Source organism: Oncorhynchus mykiss, chromosome 17 (genome assembly GCF_057628025.1).
Source record: "Oncorhynchus mykiss isolate SJ-2025 chromosome 17, ASM5762802v1, whole genome shotgun sequence".
NCBI classification, from domain to species: Eukaryota; Metazoa; Chordata; class Actinopteri; order Salmoniformes; family Salmonidae; genus Oncorhynchus; species Oncorhynchus mykiss.
Genome location: NC_143038.1, coordinates 50,766,889 through 50,793,393, shown reverse-complemented (window position 1 = coordinate 50,793,393; position 26,505 = coordinate 50,766,889). Strand labels below are relative to the sequence as shown.

At 39.0% G+C, this 26,505-nt stretch overlaps 1 long non-coding RNA gene across 1 annotated transcript; it reads right to left on the bottom strand.

The window, feature by feature from the left end:
- Positions 1 to 23,960: 23,960 nt before the first annotated feature.
- LOC149976075 (uncharacterized) lies at positions 23,961 to 25,720 on the bottom strand. Its single transcript, XR_016487662.1, has 2 exons — positions 25,260 to 25,720; positions 23,961 to 24,738 (listed from the first exon to the last, which is right to left on the bottom strand). It is a non-coding gene; the product is annotated as an uncharacterized LOC149976075 (long non-coding RNA).
- Positions 25,721 to 26,505: the final 785 nt, after the last annotated feature.

Here is a 26,505-nt window from a genome sequence, read left to right as displayed (position 1 = left end):
ACTGCTGCTCTTTAATTATAAAAATAAATAAATTCTTAACACTTGTTTTTCTTAAAACTGCATTGTTGGTTAAGAGCCTGTAAGTAAACATTTCACCTGTCGTATTCGGCGCATTTGACAAATAACATTTGATTTGATTTGATTTTAAGATGAAATCAAGAATACTGTGATGGTTTGTATCACAACTAAAGTGTCCAAATAACTTCTTAAAATAAAGCACATTAATCCTAACTGGTATACAGTACCAGTCAAAAGTTTGATAATCCGTACAAAGCTATCATCAAGGCAAAGGGTGGCTACTTTGAAGAGTCTAAAATATCAAATATATTTTGATTTGTTAACACTTTTTTGGTAACCACATGATTCCATATCTGTTATTTCATAGTTGTGATGTCTTTACTATTATTCAAGTATGTAGAAAATAGTAAAAATAAAGACTGTTTGTCCAAACTTTTGACTGGTACTGTATTTTGACTTATTAATTAATTATATTTACCCGGAGGCTGCTGATAATAATGGCTGTAATGGAGTGAAATCAAACATTTAAAAATCATGCATTTGTGTCAATTAACAGACACTCTTATCCAGAGCGACTTACAATAGTGAGTGCATACATTGTTGTACTGGTCCCCCATGGGAGTCGAACCTGCAATCCTTCATTGCAAGCGCCATTCCCTACCAACGGAACTACACAGGACCTTGCACTTAATACCATTCCAATCTGGACATTTTTATGAAACGTCCTTCCCTCAACAATCTCCACTGATATGTGCCCATTGATTCTTGAATAATCAAACTCATAAATTAGTTTAGTTCAACTGGCGTACCCCGTCAGAACCCAAAATATAAGCTTGTTTTACTCCAATGATTGTAAACAAAGTAAATGTAAAAAAATATGTATAACTAAATCATTATTTTGATATCATGGATAGTCAGTCCTTGCATCCGTGGTTTGGTCTATGAATTTGAGAGTGGTTTCCCCAGCCCCACCCCTCAGCTTTTTACGGCTCTGCTATTGTTTCAACTGCTGATTGCCGCTTTAAGTGCATTTTGGCAGGACTTTCTTGTCATTTTTGTCACTTTATTGTAACCTCATCACTCGTAATCATGCATCAATTTCGCCGAAATATGGGTAAGGCTGGAGCTGTTGGTTTAGATCGAGCACATAACTTTACCACTGTAACCTGTTCCTGTTGGCAGTCCAGCGAGGAACTGGGAAAAGCTATGTGATGCGTTGTGGGGAGGAGGGTAACTGGGATTCTTCAGGGCTTTCCAGGCTGTTTGCCAGGCTGATTTCCCATGGTGAGAGCCACATAGGAAGTCTAGTCACTAATTAAGATTAGGCAAAGCAGTGTGAATGTGATTCGCATGATATGGTTGGTCAAACATTGCCCTGTCAATCAATCTGTCACACGATTGGACTACAAGTGGAGGATCTTAATTTGATCTGTATTGTCGCAGCAAAATAATCCTGCAGCAACAGGATTTGAGTGTTTAGCCAATAATGTTGCTTGACTGGGGTTAGGCAATTAGCTGGTCAAAATTAGGCTACATGAAAAGTGGAATACTGTTAATATAACTCTGTGTTAGTGCGGGTTTTCAATAAATGTACGTAAATCGTGAAGCTCATCTGCATTTCCTGTCTCAGCAACAGAAAAGTGATTTATATGAATATCCTATATCTGTGGTAAATACTAAATAACTAAATGTTAATTACTAACAAAAATGATAACTAAATGATGCATCATTTGACGATATAGATAATGTTGGACCAACACATTTTGCATTCATGCATTCACCACTTAGAGTTGACAAGCACAACAACATTGATTGTGTTTACTCTCGTGTCAATAATTACAGAACCTCACCCTAGGGAAGATGGAATAAGTTGGAAATATATTTCTGCATACAATGTGTGGTAATAGAACATTCAGTTTCAACTTGAAACTCAAACAACCAGAAACGGTTCTCCTTTTTATTTATTGGCCACCAGATCCAATTAAATCATATAATGGAACATTTGCGATGTATCAAAAACAACTACTCATTGCTCTGAATGACGCAGCACACAATCAAGAATGCTGAAGAATGTCATGGTACATTTTTGTTTAGTTGCATAAAAAATTGGTAACAAATCAAATAGACAGGGCAGAAGCTCATCTAAAATAAGTTTGAAATACTGCAGCTCAAGATTACATTAATATTTTATTCAGAGTTAAAGTAAACAATATGAAAATGAGTTGCAGACAAACCATGTAGGCTACAGGATGAAAAAACAACAGACTATACTAAGGCTCCGATTGGTGTGTAGGTTGGTTTTAACTACTTAGCCAGTTTTGCTTCACTGGCTTAAATAGTTGTATAGTTCTCTGAGGCACTTCTTCTGCTTTGTAAATGCATTCATTTAGTATTTTGAAGTGTATGTAGCGTATTTGTGCTTATTTGCCACCAATTCAGCCCCGGGTGAACTATTACTGGATAAATGTATGTTCAAATTCTTTAAAAAACACTTATTGTGAACGCAGCACATAACGAAAGCATTTAAAATTGCACGTTCTTAATGAAAACAGCCTGAGGGGCTGCATGTACGTTGTTAGTTTTTCTTTCTGTGGAGTTTCAAGATGTTTTCATAGTAATTCCAGTCTGCAGTAGAGTGGATCGGTATTGTGAATATTTGATGCAGCAGAAAGGGAGGCTGAACATCCAGTTTCGTACAATCTTCAAGCTATATAGAACATGACTAGAATGTTTGAGACAAGGTTAATAAAAACAAAGTAGAGTTGTATTGAGCAGTTTCTAGGAATGCTTGCTTTTCTAATGTTGTGTTTCCATGTTCTATGGTCTCCATAACAAGGTGTATGTGTACTTGGAGACTGTATTGGAGAAGTGTTTAAGATTCGATGGTACTTAACACCTCTTGCCTGTTCAGTTCGAACTCATTGATTTGCCAACCAAACACCTTGATGTACACTTTTCTATAAAGTTTCTGCTTTCCAAAGAACACTTTACAGACAGGTTTTAGTCCTTTGAGAGAGGGCATAAACACAGACATCCTACTTTCAACAGACATCCCTTCACCCTCTCCATCATCTAGCACTTTAGAAGTACCTCTGTACAAGACAAGCAAATTTCTGTTTTGTATTGCAGGTCTAAAGTATGTGACTCTTTTCCACCCTTGTAATATCATTCCTGTATTCACAAACATATTCACATGACTCATCCTGTCTTCAGCGTTTTTTCAATGTGACTGACAAGACAATCAGTGTTATCAGGTAGACTTATATAATTAGCTTTTAAATTAGAAATTAAAAATGCAAAACGTGTAAGCCTCTCTTTGAACACTGTTTCAAAGATTAGCCAAGAAAAGCATTCATAAAACTGATATTAAGATTTCCGGGACTAATTTACCCCCTTTGCATTCCAGGGGTGCTATAGTATTTATAAACCATCCGACCTGTTCTTTGTCAGTAATTAACAGCCATCCCAGAGGCCACAAACAGAATTAATACATATCTGATGCTTAACACTAATTCAATCAATCACCTCATGGGAAACTTGTCTAGCCATGTGAAGCTATTCAGTTAGACCCATATGAAGATATTTTATTCAGTCATACAGCTATGCAACAAAATGTGTTATCTTCTTGTGCTTCAAACTCTCATGTGTTACAGTACATTTTCACTTATAACACATGTTAGATCAGGGATAGACAACTGGAAGCCTTTTGTAGGCCCGCAGATAAATGTCCAAAGAAAAGGTGCAATTTCAAAAAATAGGTTGTGCATCAGCAGTTTCTCTTGTTATGTCAGTCACTGACAGTCACTTAATTAGCCCATGTCAGCTATAATTGTTTAGATTGGTAAATTAGTCGAATTATTGACTGGGGGACCCCCATTGATTTTGTTAGTCACTCTCACTCAGATTTCATATTAAAAACTGCTAACATTTTTCTCCACCCTATGGCAACATGTGTAGAATTGAAGGAAATTAGCTGTAAAACTGCACATTTTTCTCTCTGGCCCATGGCAAAATGTGTAGAATTGCAGGAAATTAACTCTAAAACTATATACATTTTACTCTCCGCTGTTAAGGGGGGAGGCGCTAAAATGTTTGGCTCGCAAGGTGAAACACAATTTAACTTAGGGCCCTCAAAATGCTGACTGCATGTGTGGATAAGGATGTGGGTACGCAGACCCGTAAGCCACTGCGGCCCCTCAAGATGAGTTCAGATTTTTTGTGGCTACCACCCCAATCAAAGTTTCCCATCCCTGTGTTAGATGATTGCCAAAGCGTGTGAATCAATCATTCAGTGGTAAGATTACTAAGTGATTCCAATTACAAGGTCCAGTTCCCTGGTGTTATTTTTTATGGTACGTATGTATATGATCCATTGTTTGGTCCTGTAGTGAAGTATATTCTGAGACTGATTGTGAATAGATGTTTTGTTCCATTGTGTGCTATTCCCAGCAGGTGAATCTAGTGTGTGGTTTGGCTTTGTCATTATGTGCTGCAGTATTCCCAGTTGGAGGCCTCATTCCTCCATGGAATGACTCAACGCCTTGCCTGGTATGGCATGGCACATGGGTCTCTTCCAGCTCTCTCTGCAGTGCTGATTCAGGGGCTGGGGGATTGAGGGGCTTCAGTTGCAATTTGGGGAAATAATGTAATCTCAGGAAGGACAGAATTGTTGAACCACTCTCTGAGATTACTCTCCTCTACGCTTCAGTGATTACTGATCATTGGCAACGGGGAACAAATAATTCCCTCAATATGTTTCCTGTCTTCATTCTCACTTATATGTCTGTGGAGACTCACTTTCGATGGGGTTTCAGAATTGGTATCTCTCTTCTTTAGCTTTTCGATCAGTAACCTGAGTTCACTCCTCTTCTTTATTGTTTATAGGAGAGGCCACATGGTTCCGAGGCCATCATACACAATGTAGTGTATTAGAACAACTACATTGCTTGTTATGCTTAATCCTCAACCTACCCGTCATCTGATTCTATTTTAATGGACAGAGTAAAAAAATATATTATTCCCCTTATCAGATAAAACACTTAACCATTTGTCACCGGTTTGCACTGGAGAAATGGCAGACACTTACATATGCGTTTACATACAGTATGCAGTAATGATCACAGCAACTCTTGTTCAGCAGCACTCTCAAATACACAGTCTGCCCCATAGTCTCTAAACAGTCTCTAAACACAGAGAGGAGTAATCTAGAGGAAAGGACAAGGCGGTAGGTCTAAGTGCAAATTAAATTAGCCCCATCTGGAAACTGTCACTTAGTTGGCCCAAAGGGAAAGCAGTGGCTGCAAACATGCCTGCACAACAACACTTAACAGGCCTTAACAGAGCTCCTAAAGGTATCGATCAAGACTTTCTAATGCACAGCCTGTACACCTTTCATACCAGTAAGAGCATTATAAAGTATGTGTGGATGAAAAAGGAGGAGGAAATAAATGGTTCAGAGTTTAGTAATGAAAAATCAAAATTACTGATGTTCAGTGAGACTAAGATGGTATTAACGGCTCATATATTTTTTTAAGAATTTCCAGATTTTAGCTCGTGAATCAATTGCTATTCAATTTTCACAGTAGGTGGTAGATCAGCCGGTGGCTATGATTGAAAACAGTCTGAATGAAGTGCACAATGCTTCAAAGTCACTTACCTAGATAATCATTAGTCATTAGTTGTTTCCCTCATTTCACAGCTTTAATGAACCCAATTTAATAGACTGCTATTTTGTCTTTCTGAGTACATCAACTATTGTTCTGAATTGGATAATTGGTTACAAATTACAAACAAAAGTATTCATATCTGGAGAGGATCAGAGTGTACGATATTAGATGCAGTATAAAGCATTGTCCACCTAGTCTGAGTTTGACTAAAAGCTTTCTCAGTATTTTATTGAACATTTCTTCCAGACAATTGAGACATTGATTGTATGTGTGTGCCATTCAGAGGGTGAATAGGCAAGACAAAATATTTAAGTGTCTTTGAACGGGGTATGGTAGTAGGTGGCAGGCGCACCGTTTTGAGGGTGTCAAGAACTGCAACTCTGCTCGGTTTTCCATACTCAACAGTTTCCCCGTGTCTAGAATGGTCCACCACCCAAAGGACATCCAGCCAACTTGACACAACCGTGGGAAGCATTGGAGTCAACATGGGCCAGCATCCCTGTGGAACGCTTTAAACACCTTGTAGAGTCCATGCCATGACAAATTGAGGCTGTTTTGATGGCAAAAGGGGGTGCAACTCAATATTAGGAAGGTGTTCCTAATGTTTGGTACACTCAGTGTACACGAGCATATCAAGGTCAATATACTGCACATATTTCCTGCTTTCGTTTTCAGAACTTGTGGATCGTTCATATGGATTGTGTTTTACTACAGGTAAAAATTAACAGCATTTTTTGTGAAGATAATTACTGATTAGAAAATAGTGATTTGCAGAGTAAAATGTAGCTCTACATACCAACTGCCATGGCTTGTAGAGAGGATGATACGAGCTCTGAAATGTGTGAAGTGTCCAATGATGGTTTTCACAAAGCCACAAAAACATCCTCTCAATGTGTATCAGTTAAGAAAGGCAAACTGAGAAGTAATGTTGTTTTTCCCATCAGAGAAAATCTATAAACACTGACAGCCTATTTAAAATGGTCAGTCCAATGGAAAATTATTTTGAATACAGGCTCTGAGCTCCAAATCACAGATCTCTTTTTATTCAGGAAGACAGTGAAGATCAGGCACACCCACTCCTTAATTGTTTCATCAGTGGGACTTCCTGTGATGAATGGTTCCAATGAGCAGAGGACAGAGAGGGAGGATGAGCGGCATGTCTGCCCCACCACTTTGGAATGGGTGAAGAGAAAGTGTGAGAATTACTCTTTGTGGCATGGAGAGATGGATACCTACCCTATTTGCCATGAGATTATGGAGACTGGGCGAGGTGTTATCTCTCTCAGCCAGTCCATCACTCGCTCTAATTAGATGAGCGAGAACATTTCTATGGCTCCATTGCACAAGAGACCTGTGTGGATATGGCTTGGAAGACCTGCAACCCGCAGTGAAAAACAATCTGACCCCACCTGCAGAAAAAAGACTGCCAACAGCATTTGAAATAAGTATATATTTTTCAGAAAGTATTCAGATCCCATGACTTTTTCCACATTTTGTTAGGTTAAAGCCTTATTCTGAAATGTATTAAATCATTTTTTCTCCTCATCAATCTACACACAATACCCTATAATGACGAAGAAAATATAGGTTTTTAGAAAATGTTGCTAATTTATTCAATATATAAAACTGAAATATCACATTTACATAAGTATTCAGACCCTTTACTCAGTACTTTGTTGAAGTGCCGTTGGTAGTGATTACAGCCTTGAGTCTTCTTGGGTATGACGTTACAAGCTTGGCACACATATTTGGGGAGTTTCTCCTAGATCCTCTCAAGCTCGGTCAGGTTGGATGGGGAGCATTGCTGCACAGCTATATCAGGTCACTCCAGAGATGTTCAAGGCCACTCAGGGACATTCAGAGACTTGTCACGAAGCCACTGCTGCGTTGTCAGTCTGACGTTATGAGCGCTCTGGAGCAGGTTTTCATCAGGGATCTCTCTGTACTTTGCGCCGTTCATCTTTGCCTTACTCCTGACTAGTCTCCGAGCACCTGCCGCTGAAGAACATCCCCACATTATGATGCTGCCACCAACATGCTTCAACATAGAGATGGTGCCAGGTTTCCTCCAGTATACAAAATATATCCCTATTATGGTAATAACAGCTCAAATAAGCCAAGATAAATGACAGTCCATCATTACTTTAAGACATGAAGGTCAGTCAATGCGGAAAATTGTAAGAACTTTAAAAGTGTCATCAAGTGCGGTCGCAAAAACCACCATTACCTTGACTTGTAAGAGTTCCAGTGTTGTGTTGAAAAGTCATAGCCAGCTAGATGACATAGCTTCCCTCTTTTGGAGCAGGGTTTTTCAGTAGGCTAAACTAGCTAGCTGTATTTGCTAGCTAAGTAAGTGAAACTGAAAAAAATGACAATCTCTGCCTATTTCTCTCTTGCTTCTCCTTCATTTTGGAATAAATTAATTTGTTCAAAACTGTTCAACTATTGTCTTTCTCTCTCTTTGGTCAACAACTCACCACATTTTATACACTGCAGTGCTAGCTAGCGGTATCTTATGCTTTCAGTACTAGATTAATTATCTGATCCTTTGATTGGGTGGACAACATGTCAGTTCATGCTGCAAGAGCTCTGATAGGCTGGAGGACATCATTTGAAAGTTGTCATAATTACTGTTTAAGTCTATGGAAGGGGGTGAGAACCACAATCCTCCTAGGTTTTGTATTGAAGTCAATGTACCAAGAGGAGGACGGAAGCTAGCGGTCCTCTGGCTAAACCATGATGCTAACCGACAGCAGTGGTGGAATAAGTACCCAATTGTCATTCTTGAGTAAAAGTAAAGATAGAAAATGACTAAAGTAAAAGGGAAAGTCACCCAGTAAATTACTAATTGAATAAAAGTCTAAAAGTAAAATTAAATTAATTAAATTCCTTAAATTAAGCAAACCAGACAGCACAATTTTCTTGCATTTTATTTTATTTACGGATAGCCAGTGGCACACTCCAGCAGTCAGAAATAATTTACAAACTATGCAGTTGAGTTTAGTGAGTCCGCCAGATCAGAGGCAGTAGGGATGACCAGGAAGGTTCTCTTGATAAGTTTGTGAATTGGATCATTTTCTGTCCTGCTAAGCATTCAAAATGTAAAAAGTACTTTTGGGTGATAGGGAAAATGTAAGAAGTAAAAGTAAAGTTGTCTAAAATATAAATAGTAAAGTACATATACCCCAAAAAAGAGCTTAAGTATTTTAAAGTATTTTTACTTAAGCACGTTACACCACTACCCGATAGAGTGCTGTTGTCGACATTCTTTGTAAAATAGTGTGTTCTAATCAATTATTTGGTGACCTGATTATATTTTTAATGTTTGTGCTTTTCTAATAATTAATTTCTGTAATATAGTCATGTGCTTTTCTAATAAATGTTTTCTGTGTTCATTCAAGTGACTGACTGAACGAATCCTCACTCTCAGTAGCTGCACTTTGTCAATATGCCCAGACCTTTGTTTTGAGAACAAAAGATATCTCAATTTCAAGGTCTCAGCTTAGAGAGAAGAAGCCTTGTGAGGTATTGGTCTGTCACATGTCATGAACCAGTATTGGTCGGTCACTTGAATGAAACAAAATGGTAATGATTCATTAATCATGCTAAATCATGCAAATATAACTTGTCTGTGTATATCCGTATACAAGACAACTGCTGGGACTGCCCCAGCAGAGCTCCTGATTGACATGTGTACTATGGTGCAATGAGTTGGTTGGAACCTCTCCAGGGTGCTGACAATAAAGGATGATTCATTTAAGATTGACTTTGAGTGTCCCTGGTGGTATTTTACACGACATGGTGGTGAATTTCCACGACAGTATATATATGATCTTACACGTATTATATTCTCTGTTGATAGTGTAGTTTGGAATTTTTTTGTGACGAAAAGTCCTCTCCCAGCGTGCAAAACAGCAACAATTTAATTTACTTGTTTAAAAGTCTATAGTCATATGTTTATTATTGCATAATGCCGTACTCACATTGTGAGGTCTAAAGTATTTTGCATAATGGTTCATAATGTCAATTGAAGTCAAAATATGTATGTTGCAAAAAACATTGCAGTGACCAGAGACTGCTATAAGTCCTTAAAAACCTATTACCAGTTTGGCCTGCAGCAGAGTGCTCTGTTTGGGTCCATTCCACAGTGCGACAGCCCTGGTCACAGAGCTGAGGGCGCTCTGAGACAATTTATTCAAACTAGTTTATTACTGTATAATAAACGTGTTTATTTTAATCTGCCAATAGAGGGCTCTATTTAAAATAAACTAAAGCAATGGTAAATCTTAGTGCTGGCAGTAGTGTTATAGGTTTGGGGGTGTGTCAGAAATGTTTTCACAACCGGAATTATGGGCTCAGTAGCTGGCGGTGGCGCGAAAGGCCTGGGTTTTGTTGAATAAATGTCGAAGGCTAGTCCCCTCACTGGCCAATCAAACAGGCTATAGCATTCACACTGATATAGGGGCTAGACCTACTGTAAAACGCAGTCTGGACATGCCAATAAGTCAATAAGCAAGATTAAATTCACTAAGCTATTGATAAGGCTTAAAAAGACTGTTCGTTTTTATTAGAATTACAATCTGTTTATGTCTAAATACAATTACAGTACAAGCACCATAATTGGGGTGTATAATAATCGGGGCGGCAGGGTAGCCTAGTGGTTAGAGCGTTGGAACCGGAAGGTTGCAAGTTCAAACCCCCGAGCTGGCAAGGTACAAATCTGTCGTTCTGCCCCTGAACAGGCAGTTAACCCTAGGCCGTCATTGAAAATAAGAATTTGTTCTTAACTGACTTGCCTAGTTAAATAAATATAAAAAATACGGACTTATGTGAATGTATAATACAGACGAGGCAACTTAGACTATGGATGGTTTTACCCACATCAAAACTTTCCATGGGAGCTGAATAAAAAGCCAATATCAACAGAAAGGGAGAATGTCCATACTGTTCGCAAATGTAAAGTTTTATAAACATCAGAACAATTTTAAAGATAATTTTTGCACTTAAACAAAATTGCATGGACGGGGAATCTTTTTAATGCCTTTTTTATTTATTTTATTTAATTAAAAAACTATCAAGCTGTTTTAAAAACTTGTTATGGCGAGGAGTCCCTCAAAAGGAACACCCCCCCCCCATTCAGCTGAAAAGGTGGCGTGGGAAATTCAAAAATATTTTTTTGAAATATTTCACTTTCACACATTAACAAGTCCAATACAGCAAATGAAAGATAAACATCTTGTTAATCTATCCATCATGTTCGAGTTTTTAAATGTTTTACCGCGAAAACACAACATATATTTATGTTAGATCACCACCAAATCAAAATAAACACAGCCATTTTCCCCAGCCAAAGATAGAGTCACAAACGCAGAATTAGAGATAAAATGAATCACTAACCTTTGATAATCTCCATCAGATGACACTCATATGACATCATGTTACACAATACATTCATGTTTTGTTCGATAATATGCATATTTATATCCACAAATATTGGTTTACATTGACGGCATGTTCAGAAATGCCTCCAAAATATCAGGAGTAATTATAGAGAGCTACATCAGATAACATAAATACTTATCATAAACTTTGACGAAAGATACATGTTTTACATATAATTAAAGATAAACTGGTTCTTAATGCAACCGCTGTGTCAGATTTTTTTAAAACGTTACGAAAAAAGCATCCCATGCAATAATCTAAAACGGCGCTAAGACGTAAATATATTTCTCCGCCATGTTGGAGTCAACAGATATACAAAATTACATAATAAATATTCCCTTACCTTTGATGATCTTTCATCAGAATGCAGTGCAAGAGTCCTAGTTCCACAATAAATCGTTATTTTGTTCCATGACATCCATTACTAGTGTCCAATTAGCTGCATTTGCTACACTTTCAGCTCACGTGCCCAAAAGCTGGTGCTGGTCCAGGCGAAATCGTACGAAAACTTCAAAAATATATATTCCAGGTCAAATAAACTGGTCAAACTAAGTAGAGAATCAATCTTCAGGATGTTATTTTCATATATATCTAATAACGTTCCAACCGGAGCATTCGTTTTTGTCTGCAGTCAAATGGAACACAGGTGATATCAACAGACAATTGCGCAACCAGGAAATTGCATTCTGTCGGGACAGTGACTCATTCACCTCTCATTCGGTCAAAGTTCACACCAGAGGCTCCATTCCACGTTCTACTGAATGCTGACATCTAGTGGAAGGCGTAGGAAGTGCGGACATATCCATATCTTAAGTGGATGTGAATAGGCAATGAGTTGAAAATCAACCAGCCCCAGAATTTCTACTTCCTGTTTGGAAGTTTGCCTGCCCTATGAGTTCTGTCATACTCACAGACATAATTCAAACAGTTTTAGAAACTTCAGAATGTTTTCTATCCAATAGTAATAATAATAATATGCATATATTAGCAATCTAGGACAGAGTAGGATGCAGTTCACTATGGGCACACAATTCATCCAAAGTGAAAATGCTGCACCCTATCCCTAACAGGTAATATATATCAATACAGTTATGAGATGTGTATGCAAAACATTTACATTTTACATTTTAGTCATTCAGCAGATGCTCTTACAGTTAGCGCATTCATCTTTTAAGATAGTTAGGTGAGACCACCACATCTATGAAATCACTGTGACCATGATGTCCTTTTGGACAGACTGTAGAGGTGGGTTGGCCTCTCAGGTCCAGTTCTAAATTGGTTTAGGACCTATTTAACCGGTCAATAGTTTTTTGTCACCATTGGTGAACATAACTCATAGAAAATAAATATCACATGTGGCATTCCACAAGTTCGTAATTGGGCACGTACTGTTCAGTTTATATACAAGTGAAGTCGTAAGTTTACATACACCTTAGCCAAATACATTTAAACTCAGTTTTTCACAATTCCTGACATTTAATCCTAGTAAGGTCAGGTTTGTAGGCCTCCTTGCTCACACAGGCTTTTTCAGTTCTGCCCACACATTTTCTATAGGATTGAGGTCAGGGCTTTGTGATGGCCACTCCAATACTTTGTTGTCCTTAAGCAATTTGCCACAACTTTGGAAGTATGCTTGGGGTCCTTGTCCATTTGGAAGACCAAGCTTTACCTTCCTGACTGATGTCTTGAGAATTTTCTTCAATATATCCACATAATTTTCCATCCTCATGATGCCATCGATTTTGTGAAGTGTACCAGTCCCTCCTGCAGCAAAGCACCCTCACAACATGATGCTGCTACCCCCATGCTTCATGGTTGGGATGGTGTTCTTCAGCTTGCAAGCATACCCCTTTTTCCTCCAAACATAACAATGGTCATTATGGCCAAACAGTTCTATTTTTGTTTCATCAGACCAGAGGACAATTCTTCAAAAAGTACGATCTTTGTCCCCATGTGCAGTTGCAAACCGTAGTCTGGCTTTTTTATGGCGGTTTTGGAGCAGTGGCTTCTTCATAGCTGAGCGGCCGTGCAGGTTATGTAGATATAGGACTCGTTTGACTGTGGCTATTGATATTTTTGTACTTGTTTCCTCTAGCATCTTCACAAGGTCCTTTGCTGTTGTTCTGGGATTGATTTTCACTTTTCACACCAAAGTATGTTAATCTCTAGGAGACAGAACGCGTATCCTTCCTGAGCGGTATGACGGCTGCATGGTCCCGTGGTGTTTATACAGATGAACGTGGTACCTTTAGGCATTTGGAAATTTCTCCCAAGGATGAACCGGAATTGTGGAAGTCTACTATTTTTTTCTGAGGTCTTGGCTGATTTCTTTAGATTTTCTCAAGAAGTCAAGCAAAGAGGCACTGAGTTTGAAATACACTGAAATACATCCACAGATACACCTCCAATTGACTCAAATGATGTCAATTAGCCTATCAGAAGCTTCTAAAGCCATGACATAATTTTCTGGAATTTTCCAAGCTCTTTAAAAGCCCAGTCAACTTAGTGTATGTAAACTTCTTACCCACTGGAATCGTGATACAGTGAATTATAAGTGACATAATCTGTCTGTAAACAATTGTTGAAAAAATGACTTGTGTCATGCACAAAGTAGATGTCCTAACCGACTTGCCAAAGCTATAGTTCTTTAACAAGACATTTGTGGAGTGGTTGAAAAACGAGTTTTAATGACTCCAACCTAAGTGAATGTAAACTTCCGACTTCAACTGAATGCTACCATTTGCAGTCATTATCAGAAAACCAAGCGTTGTTTTTCAATGCTACACAGACATTACATTTTTGTGTCACCAGAGGATTTTAGCTTTATGGATAAATGATTGGACTGTGTTAGCGATTTAAATACTTGGATGTCTCAACTTCCTCCAGCTAAATCAAGAAACGACCAGACACACTGTAGAGGTGGGTTGGCCTATCTGGTCCATTTCTAAGTTGGTTTAGGACCTATTTAACTGGTCAAGAGTTTTTTGTCACCCTTGGTGAACATAACTCAGAGAAAATACATATCATATGTGGAGTTCCAAAATGTTCGATTTTGGGCCCGGTCCTGTTTAGTATATATATGTTACCCCTATATATGTTCAGCTCCATGGATAAATGATTAGACTCTATTCGTGATTTAAATCCTTAGATGGCTCATAACTTCCTCCGGCTAAATCAAGACAAGACCGAGGTACTTATTATTGGAGCCAAAACACAGAGAGAGAATCTAGCCGCACATGTTATTAGTTATTTTAGATTCTGAACATTATTTGGAATCACACGTTAGTAATGTGGACAAAATAGCTTTTTCCCACCTGAGGAACAATGCAAAGGTAAAGCTGTTTCTCTCTCAGTGTAACGGTTTTCGTCCTCCTCTTCTGAGGAGGAGGAGTAGGAAGGATCGGACCAATACGCAGCGTGGTAAGTGTATGCCATATTTTTTAATCAAAACCAAACACTACACAAACTGAAAACGAAACAGTTCTGTGTGGAAAACACAGACACAGAAAACAATCACCCACAACTAAAATGGGGAAAACAGGCTACCTAAGTATGATTCTCAATCAGAGACAACGATCGACAGCTGCCTCTGATTAAGAACCATACCAGGCCAAACACAGAAATACAACATAGAAAAAAGAACATAGAATACCAACCCCAACTCACGCCCTGACCAAACTAACACAAAGACACAATAAAGGAACTAAGGTCCCCAAAGGTGCGGACTCTGGCCACAAAAACTTAACCTGTAGGGGACGGTCTGGGTGGGCGTCTGTCTGCGGTGACGGCTCTGGCGCGGGACATGGATCCCACTCCACCATAGACTTGACCCACTTAAGTGGCACCTTTGGGGCGGTGACCCTCGCCGCCGACCTCGGACTGGGGACCCTTGCAGCGGGCCCCGAATAGATTGGAGACTCCGGCTACATCGGTCAGGCGGGAGACTCTGGCAGCTCCTGAGTGACAGGCGGCTCTGGCAGCTCCTGACTGACGGAGGGCTCTGGTAGCTCCTGACTGATACATGCTTATGCTTATACAGAGAGACTCATCCATGCTTTTATTACAAGCAGGCTTGACTATTGTAATGCTCTCCTGTCTGGTCTACCCAAGAAAGCCATTGGTCAACTGCAAAACATACTGGCTGCTTTTGAGTTTTCAAATTAATTTTAAGATTATTCTATTGGTTTTTAAATCTATCTGTGATTGTGCTCCCCGATACATGTCAGACATGCTTTAAAGTTATGTGCTTTTTAGTCAGTTTGTGTCATTCTTTTGTTTTTTATCTTATGTTTGTTGTGTAGTAAATGTTTCAGCTTTTATTTTCATTGTTTTTAATTAGTTTTTTCTCCTGTAAAGCACATTGTGTTGCATTCCATGTCTGAAATGTGCTTTATTTATAAAGCTTGATTTCATGTGAGTATTTGACGTCCATCTATGTCTGAGGATGTCAGGAGAAGAAACCGTCCACTAGGGTCAACAGTGATCACTGTTATCTTCAAATAGGCTTTGGTTTTGCTAAGGTGTAGACTGTAGAGCATGGGTATGGGTGTAAGCATCTGCTTCTGGTTCCAAAGGTTTGAATCCAGCAATAGAATGTTGTTTTGACATATTTTGACATATTTATTTTAAGCCTATCCCAAACCTTAAACCTTACCTTAACCTTTCAGAGTTAATGGCTAAACCCTAATCTAAACTTCAAAATGTGACGTTTCAGAAACATGGATGAACGTCTAATTCTGTTGTGAGACTGTGAGAGCTTGTGATTTTTTAGGGGGGCTATAGCATTTTGGAAATAAACTTCATATTAACAATTGAGGAATGAGGAACTATAGTAGGAAAGGTGAATATGACGACAGAGAGTCTGTGCATAGTGAAATCGATTGTCTGGCCTCAGGAGCTATGCTACCATTATTCTCCCTTCCACAGATTGATGAGGATCCAACAACACCCTGGGGTGTTCCTATGCTCCTGAATAGACTGACAACGGAAGGGCCCAACGTCTCTCCCTGCCACACTCACACACCCCACACTCCAGTAGGTCATCGGCATTCAGAGGAGAAGGAAGGTGAGAAAGCTTGGGGTAAAGGAAAGGACTATGCGTGTCAAGCATGTATGTACAAAGTCACCCATGACATAGATACTCTTATTTCAACTTTTCCTGCAACCCCATTGAAGGCATTTTCAGCTGACTTAAAGGGGAATTTCACCCTGGGGGCATCTGGGCTTGTTGTCAAGTCTGAGGCATTTCTAGGATAGTGAGATGTCTTTCACACATAATTGCCCAGGAGGAAGGCAGGTCAGGGCTTTGCGCGCTGAATGATACACTCTATGACCGGGGGGGGGGGGGGCTAAAAAAGAATGGAGTCCTGCTTTGTGGCTTTTCGCAAAGGCTATGTTATACTGATCGCACTATACGTTTCTGTGGGTGTAGATATGTTTGTGGAGCCACAACGTCTTTTAAGCAATGTTCCTATTGGCGGATTCATTGCTAAATATACAAGCAGACACATTTTTTCCAGTCTCTGAAAGACGACAACTTGTGTTGGGCAGTGCTTCACTTGTGTTGGGTGATGCAATGGATTCATGTGATTCCTCAGATCAACACAAATTTGACGATGGAGCATCTATTAGCTAAATGGTGACATTCAACCATACGTTTGAACCTGAATATAGCGAAGAGGATTTGAATCAGAGTTGGATTTAACTAACGTTAGAAGCTCAGCTATAGCTGATGCAAGCACCAAGAGGGCAGATGACAAGTATGGTGCCTAGCTAAGTAAGTTATTTTCCAGCAAGCCACCTAGCTAACTTTAGTTAATCTACTGAAACCCATATTATAGTGGGGGGATATTGATTTTTATTTTTCTGTTTGCTAACTTTGCTAGCTAGGTATCTAGCTAACTAAGTTAGCTAACTAAACAACTACCGGTAGCCATTTTTATGACTAAAAATAGAAGAGGGTTTACAATCTGAGACTTTTTGTATATCAATTGTAAAAACCTTTATCTTTTTAGTCTTAGATATTTACAACTACCGGTAGCCATTTATATGACTAAAAATAGAAGAGGGTTTACAATCTGAGATTTTTTGTACATCAGTTGTAAAAACCTTTATCTTTTCAGTCTTAGATATTGCTAGTTTTAAAACAGCAAGTTACAACCAGTCACCTAAAGCTAGGTTAATCAGCAAACGTTGGCATGACTGGAATTGGCTAGCTAGTTGGCCTGGCGCCTCCTAATGTTTTATGTGCCACGCCTCACATTTGTAACTTGTTCACAAACATGTGTGACATCAGCAACTGTAAATCATTTTACTAGCTAGCTATGTAACATAATTGACAAGGGTTGACATTCTGATGACTGTTATTTGTTGAATTGTTACTGGATTAAATTAATAATGTAACAATTAACTCATTAGGATTTGGGGCACCACGGAAGAAGTTATTTAAAGAGTTACCATCTCCCGAATTAAACTCTAAAAGGTATACATCTATTTAATCGATAAACAGTCATTATTAATCATTACTTCTTTTCAAATCAACATTCTGGCCAGTCGTAACCTTCTTGGATCCTCAAAAACCCCAGCCTTGCTCATTATTCAGTACTACAAAAATTGGTTTAAATTATTTATTTACTTGCTAACTAAACAATTACACAGAATAAACCTACACCCTTTACATGAGACAAAGGTTCCTAGTGGACTGACAAAATATGATGACTTCTTACAACATAGATGTAGAGGGAGAAGATAGACAGAGAGAAAAAAAGGCACACTTATCATCAAGACAATTCAGAATTATTCTCACAGTAACGTTAATCATATAGTTTCCCTATGAACCACCGCCCGTTTGGAGTAAGAAATCAGGACTGTATTTACGTGTGAAATGCCTTCGTTCGTCGTCTATCTCTGTCAGAACCAAGCCTTCTTGGAAACGGTTTTGGTTGAGTCTCCTGTCGGTGTAAGGCTCTAATTGTCCACAAGAGGTCACAATGTCCTTCTTAGTTGTCTGGTCTCCAGTGAGTGCTCATTCCTCAGAGCAGCTATTTAGCTGTACCAGACTGGCGGCGGTCTGGTCTGGTAGGTGAGTTAATTTCTTCACCTCATGTTGAGGTTGGTTTCAACAATTTCAAATGTGCAGCTCTCCACCTCACATTTCCTGGTCTGAAGGTTGATTTCTCTTCCAAGCCTTTATGCACTCTTGATCAAAAGGGGCATTCTGTCATGCTGACAAGCTCTCTGACATCACTTGGGGCGTGGCTACTTAATGTGCAAAGGATATCAAAAACTTTTATCTCATTAGAAAACTAAAATCACATTTCTATCTTAACACAAATACCTTCAACACATGTCATATTATATACACAACGTATTGGATGGAAACTTGACAGATAAAGAGTATATACTTCCCACGTTACAGTATTTTGTCCATACAGTTGTTAATGACATCACAAAATGAAAAGCAATATTATATTTATTTTCCATAGCTCCCCACTGACCATTCCCCACATTCTTTATGTTAGAATTATTGTTCCATTATCCAGTGTAGTCTCCCTCTCTTGTAATTTATAACAGGGTGTGAACAGTCAATCAACTAGCAGCTCCCCCTCTCCCAACTGTGGGAGAGAGATAGGCCTGGTTACTTTCACCCCCCCCCCCCCCCCTCCCATCAGTCTGATCTGACCCATTCTGATCCTCAAAGGGTAGTCATGACGCATTGGTTATGATTATGACAGTGGATGCATTTCTATCTCACAGAAGTATAGGCATGATGCAAGATAGGATTCTAAACAGATGCAAATAACAAGTATTGCATATCCAGAAAGCTAGCAATCTAGGTTTACTAGCAAACAGTGAGGAGAAACAATAATACAACAATTTAATTTGGTAAATCTCTAAAACTGATGCTGGTTTTACTCTTTAAACTATTTCCCTAAGCATGCCTGATAGTTATGGCTGTAGGTAGATACTGTCTGCCTACCTACACAGGTTCATTTGTATGGTCTGGTCACTGTGCAAAGGTTGATGGTTATACCACATTTCTTTCTATTAGGCTAGATATTGTTGCAAATGTAATCTCGGTGCCTGTGCACATGTATGCATGTTCAACTAGTCTAACCTAATGTTGATGTTATGCTGGCACGGTTCAACTGTTGTTCAAATTGTACAATAGAGTTTATAGTTTTTGTCTTACAAAAAATACTGTGTGGTGTCTGGGCTTCTTCCTGGAGAGGATTCTAGACACAGAAACATAATTCCTCTGCCTGCATGTGTCATTGTAGCAGAACTGTATCCCATGAACCGTATCCCTCCCTCTGGATTTCAATCATATGACTCATGAAGCTCCTCCCACAGCTTTACAAGCATTCCCCAAACTTACTGTATGTTTTTTGGAATGTTAATTTCATAATGACTCCCTCTTCCATCATCTGCTGATCACCAGATTTCTTGGCTACAGATTGTTACACTAGATAATGTGATTTAACAAAAGAGTTTTGGTATCCATTACTCTACTCCCATGGTGTGCTGCACTGCTTGACCCCCACCTTTCAGTCTGCTCCTGATTACCCAGGCCTGCTCCCCCCGTCTGGTACAGGTATCCCCAAGCTTCGCTCACTGCTCCAGCACACATGTAAACTTACGAACAGCAGTCTCTGATCTGAATTGTACCTGAAGCCTGTGGACTTCTATGAGCTTTTACTCAGGAACTTGTATGCATTTAAGATTGTATTACTTGGCCTTTATTGTTATTTTATTATAGATTATTTATTTATTTATCTGAGGACAGCGCCCCACACCAAAATACTTATTCAACCAGCACAGGCTTCACAAAATCACAAATAGCAATTATATAAATCACTTACCTTTGAAGATCTTACTCTGTTAGCAATCCCAGGGGTCCCAGCTGCACAATGAATGGTCATTTTGTTAGAAAAATTCCTTCTTTATATCCAAAAAAGTCAGTTTAGTTGGCGCCATTGATCTCAGTAATCCACTCGTTCAACATGCATTCAAACAAATCCAAAAAGTTACTGGTAAAGTTTGTCCAAACAAGTAAAACGATGTTTCTAATTAATCCTCTGGTACTCTAATATCTAAATAAACTATAATATTTAGGACGGAGAATAGTATGTTCAATAGGGAGGATAAATAATGAAGAGCGCACACCTCATTCACACACGCAACAAGACAACTTTTCTAGAGACACCTTGGAAAAATTACAACTACTTGTTCATTTTTCAAGAAACAAGCCTGAAACCCTGTCTAAAGCACTTGACATCTAGTGAAAGCCATAGGAACTGCAATCTGGATCCTATTAATTTGTATATCCCATAAGGCTGGTATTGAAATGGCCTGTGACCTCAAAAAAGAAATTTCCGGATGGATTGTCCTCTGGTTTTCACCTGCCATATCAGTTCTGTTATACTCGCATACATTATTTTAACAGTTTTAGAAACGTCAGAATGTTTTCCATCCAATGCTACCAATTATATGCATGTCCTAGCTTCTGCGCCTGAGTAACAGGCAGTTTACTTTGGGCACGTCAGTCATCCGAATTTCCGAACCCTGCCCCTAAGAAGTTTTAAGTACTGTTTGGTGTAGCACAGATAATTTTTGACCAACCTTGGCGATGCCATCTTCGTCCTCGATTCGGGGGAACAGGAGTCTCATAAAATGTACACTACAATTCAAAAGTTTGGGGTCACATAGAAATGTCCTTGTTTTTGAAAGAAAAGCAAAAATGTATCCATTAATGGACAAAAAAAAATTTTGCTTAGCTAGTACAATTAAAGAAAAAACAGATGTTTTTATTTTTATTGTTGCATCATCATCTTTAAAATGAACAAGATAGCATGATGGGGACAATTTCAGTGAAAAACATAAGAGGGCAACAGTAATTGTGCAAAGTTTCAGAATGATAACTTCCTAAATGAGTGTGCTACATGACATTTATCATGAAGTCACCTAGGTGTCCCACACAAGTAGCCCAAATGTACCCAAGTGGCCAAATTGGTGAAGTTATACATTTTGAATGGAATAATATACAATTCTAACAATTCTAAAAAATATATATACATTTACAAAATAACACTTTCAATATTTGGAAGACCCTCAGTCCACTACACAATATTGTGCTGCTGATGCCAGGTGTCATAGCAGTCTCTTTCTGCTGTAAAGCAGAGGGTCACTAAGCATGTGGTGCTTGGTGAAGGGGGACTTAATTTTGCCAAGAACACAGCGACGCCTCCATGCTGTGCCCTTTTGGCCCTGAGGCACATCCATGCCTGCAGAAATAAATTTGGGCAGATAAACACCACTTGTGGCAGGAGCTGGATGAACCAGCTTCAGTGGGGGATGGACACCTTGACACTGGGGGCTCCCATTCGGAGTCAGTGTCACTGTGAAAGAAAATGTCCAGTTAGAATAGTTTCACATATGAGCCCTGTATCAACAGGTATAATAAACATATATATAACATATATAGAGTACAGGGAACATGAGGTTGAATATATTATTATTATAGACCTGCTAAATCTACTGTCTCATTTATATTATGACATTTCAGCTAGATCTACTGTCTCTATTATATTATGACAGACCAGCTAGATCTACTGTCTTTATTATATTACAACAGACAAGCTGTATCTACTGTCTCCACTTCACTTTGGCCATTGTTGTGGGCCTGCCCTCCCCTCAACAGCCTCAAATAGGCTATTTCATTTCACAAATAATATTTTATATTATTAATTTCAAACAACAGCTTTAGCATGAGAAGAACTTACCTGTCAAAAACGATGTCCTCTCCGTTCAAACAATATTCCTCCATTTGGGAATCGCTAAATGAATCGTCCTCGATCAATTTCTTCTAAAATTGTGTGTACATCTGTATATCTAGACTTAGATTTAGCTTTCCCTGACTTAGTCACCATACTGATTGATATATAAACAGCTGAATATGCGCTTTACCAAAACAATGCTGTGCGTAACATGCGTTGCTCCTTTTGGTATGAATCGTCAATGGCGAATGAACCTCTTTACTCCGGAGTTTACTACATGGGTTGGTCTTCCAACACATAAACATTACATATTGCCGTTTACCTCAGCTCATTGGCTATCTACCTAGCTAGATTTCAAGTCGATCAGTGGTCATTGGGTTAAAATACAGTCAATCAACGAAACAGCGGTCTTATCATTGGTGCACAATGATGTCATTACTTGTTGTCTTCAAATCGGTTTCTTTCAGTCAATACGTCCCGCGAAATGACCCATCAGGTTTGGTTGTCTTACAAACAAATCAGTTGATTGCAATGAAACCAAACATGACTGGAAAAGTTACGTTTTGTGTGTGTATTTACCTCGAATGTGTCGTCGAAAATGGAATGAGACGGAATTCACGACACAAGCGGTTCACAAAAAATTGATTTTATCAAACAAAATACCATTGGGATTGCAAACAGAGGAAGATCGTCAAAGGTAAGCGATTTATTTTATTGCAGTTTGTGATTTTGTTAATGCCTGTGCTGGTTGAAATAGTTTTTTATGGGGCTCTATCCTCAGATAATCGCATCGCATTCTTTCGCAGTAAATCCTTTTTTAAATCTGACAACGCAGTTGGATTAGCAAGATTCTAGGCTTTCGACCCATGTGAGACACTTGTATTTTCATGAATGTTTAATATGACTATTTATGTAGCGATCACCGTATGTTGTCGAATTTCATCCCGCTAACGGGTTCTGTGCGCAGAGAGGTTAAAATAACATCAAATTGATCAGAAATACACTGAAGACGTTGTTAATGTTGTAAATTACTATTGTAGCAGGAAACAGCATATTTTCTATGGAATATCTACACAGGTGTAAAGAGGCCCATTATCAGCAACCATCACTCCTGTGTTCCAATGGCACATTGGGTTAGCTAATCCAAGTTTATCATTTTAAAAGGCCAATTGGTCGTTAGAAAACCCTTTTGAAATTGTTAGCACAGCTGAAAACTGTTGTTCTGATTAAAAAAACAATAAAACTGGCCTTCTTTATACGAGTTGAGTATCTGGAGCATCAGCATTTGTGGGTTCGATTACAGGCTCAAAATGGCCAGAAACAAAGCACTTTCTTCCGAAACTCATCAGTCTATTCTTGTTCTGAGAAACGAAGGCTATTCCATGCGAGAAATTGCCAAGAAACTGAAGTTCTCGTACAATGCTGTGTTCTACTCCCTACACAGAACAGTGCAAACTGGCTCTAACCAGAATAGAAAGAGGAGTGGTAGGCACAACTGAGCAAGAGGACAAGTACATTAGTGTCTAGTTTGAGTAACAGACACCTCACAACTGGTAGCTTCATTAAAAAGTACCCGCAAAACACCAGTCTCAACGTCAACAGTGAAGAGGTGACTCTGGGATGCTGGCCTTCTAGGCAGAGTTCCTCTGTCCAGTGTCTGTGTTCTTTTGCCGATCTTAATCTTTTATTTTTATTGGCCAATCTGAGATATGGCTTTTTCTTTGCAACTCTGGGTCAGTTTGAACTTAGAAAATGCTCTGTTATTAAAATAAATACTTTCTTTGCTTCATAAAGTAATCCAACAATATATGCACCACCATCGAGTCTATTTCAAGTCTTCTCACTCATTGATTGAGACAGGTCTCTGTCATCATGACATGCAGCACTTTGGGGTGGACACCCACCTGTCTCAATCAAATGAGAGAAGACTTGAAATAGAAAAGATGTCGGCCAAAGTCTTTGCGTAAATCACAATATCTGGTGTCACAATTTGTACAGTAGCTACAGTTCTCTTCACTTGTGTGTCTGTACACCTGAAACACACTCGGACACACTGAAATGTACTACACTGTTTATACATTTTTTTTGCATGTTACTTTTACCATATAACATTCTTCTTGAATACCCAGTTATTTGAGTTAGCATTAAATAGTCTACTGTATTTTAGAATTTGACAAATAAACAAATACAACTATCTGAATGTCATCTTATATACATATACAATTGATAGAAAATATTCATATTCATTTTATTGTGGCTCTACATTAGGGCTCTCCAACCCTGTTCCTGGAGAGCTACCGTCATGTAGGTTTTTACTCCAACCCTAATCTAGCACACCTGATTCAAATAATTTGCTGGTTGATAAACTGAACCAGGTTAGTTACAACTGGGGATGCAGCAAAAAAAACTACAGGAGGGTAGCTCTCCAGGAACAGGGTTGGAGACCCCTGTTATACATGGTCTTATGCTGAGCCACACGGGCTGTGTTTACACAAGCAGCCCAATTGTGATATTTTTTCTACTAATTGGTCTTAATCACATCAGATCTTTTTCAGGACTGATCTGACTGGTCAAAATACCAATTAGTGAAAAGAACCTCAGAATTGGGCTGCCTGTGTAAATGCAGCCATAGTCCTTTATCCGGCTTCAGTACACTGGCAGTTGTGTTTGACATGGTGGACTGGGGAAGCTGAGACTATTTGTTCTTATGGCGATGGGCTTGTCCTGTCTGCGGTGAACGACCAGCTGGATAATGCTCTACCGAACGTGGTGTATGGTCTAATTAACCACCAACGGTTTCGTCCTCTTGCGGAAGATTTGCTGATACTGCGTGTCTCCTGGAAAGACATGGTTGCGGTGTAAGCATTTTACACGTTTCGTGGAGGGAACGTAGGGCAACAGGCCTTTGTTGGTAAATGTATCAACCGAATGGGACCGTCTGGCCTAATGTTAAGTGACAGTGAGGGGACATTGGGAACTGCTTTTGAGAGGAAAGATCAGTCAACAAAGTAAATGGGCTGGGGGGACTAAAGATGTGAAAAGTCTTAGGAAGGCAGTTCTTACACAGTATGAATTGTTGTGTATGGGAGATTGAGGAGAAATGGCACCTCAATCGTTCTCATACACAACAATACATTTACTGTCTAAGCACAAGTCTGCACAACCAAAAGCCCCATTCTTATCTCAAAGTACTGTCTGTAAAACCTCCCCCAGCCCATTGACGTTGACAGATCATTCTTGTCAATAGTAATCATTTGCAGGGGGATTTTGTTGACATGTATTTGTATTGTGTTTGGAGAATCTGCAGAGACAAGAATTAAGTTGTTGTGTCATTACTGTTGTAGTCTTGATTTTATACCTTTTCAGTGCTCCTTGATGGTTTCTGTCCCACAGTCCTGTTGTGATCCATAACTGCAAGGTGTGTCCGCTCTCTCATGCTTGTGTACCCAAAATGCCGCCGCTTTGGGGTATTTTTCAGCAGGCAACTGTGGAATCACTCCAGATATCCTGAATTTTACAAAAAGAAAAAGGTAAAAAGAGAAGAGGGGTAGAATACATTGATTACATGGTCTGGAAGGTACTTTGTAGTCCTCAGGCTACCTCTAACCACCTGTAACCCCATAACACAAGCACAAACCATACAAAAACTAGCCAATACATGTTTATGCGTACTGTAAATTGAGCTTTCTTAGCCGTCAGCTTGTAAATATTATGACCAACTTACCTTCACATTGTGCAGAGCTTGGGGTTGGAAGCGCAAGTTGGTGAAATCCAATTCTGTACTACTTACAACAAATCCATAAAAATATACAATTTAACCACCCCACTAATTGTAATGATATCCATTAGACTGGCTAGCTAAGCATAGCTAACATGGACATTTCAATATTGTTAGCTAACTAGAGTCACTAAATTGGCAGAAAGATTTCTAGCCAATTGGCTGAGAACCAACTAACCAAACATAGATGATTTTATACACATTCATCATTGATACCAACACAAAAACAGAGAGTGAGTTAGCTATATCGACAATACAATGTTATTAACAGAGTGTTTTTTCAAGACAAGGGTGGAATAGATGCCTACCAAATTGAGATTCCAAATAAGGGCAACATTAGCTAGCTTACATTAGCTAAAGTCAGTCAATGATAGAGCGAACAACAAACATGTTTACTCTAGCTAGCTAGCTAATTTTAGGTTACCTCTAATTGAAATTATTCCGCCTTGTTGTGGAGGGAAAAAATCGATAGATCAGTGAAAGGTAACACATTTTTGCGCTTGTTTGTAATTAACACAGCCAGGCACAGAACACCACACAGGCATGGTGACAAACATTAGCGAAAAACAAACGTAAAAAAAAAGAGAAGTTCTGAGATTACTGTGTGTTGGTCGTTCGAAGTAAACAATGCCATTATTCAAGTTTGTGGGCACGCTCCCTCTACCTAGCGAGTGGTATCATCATTCACTATGAATGCCAGACTTTTTGGTTCAATATGAGTAGACGATACACAGGGAGCGATTCTACCAGTTATATGTGTATGTGACCAATTAAATCTGATTTGATTTGAAATTAAAATGTACGTGTTCTAGCTTGTGATAATTGT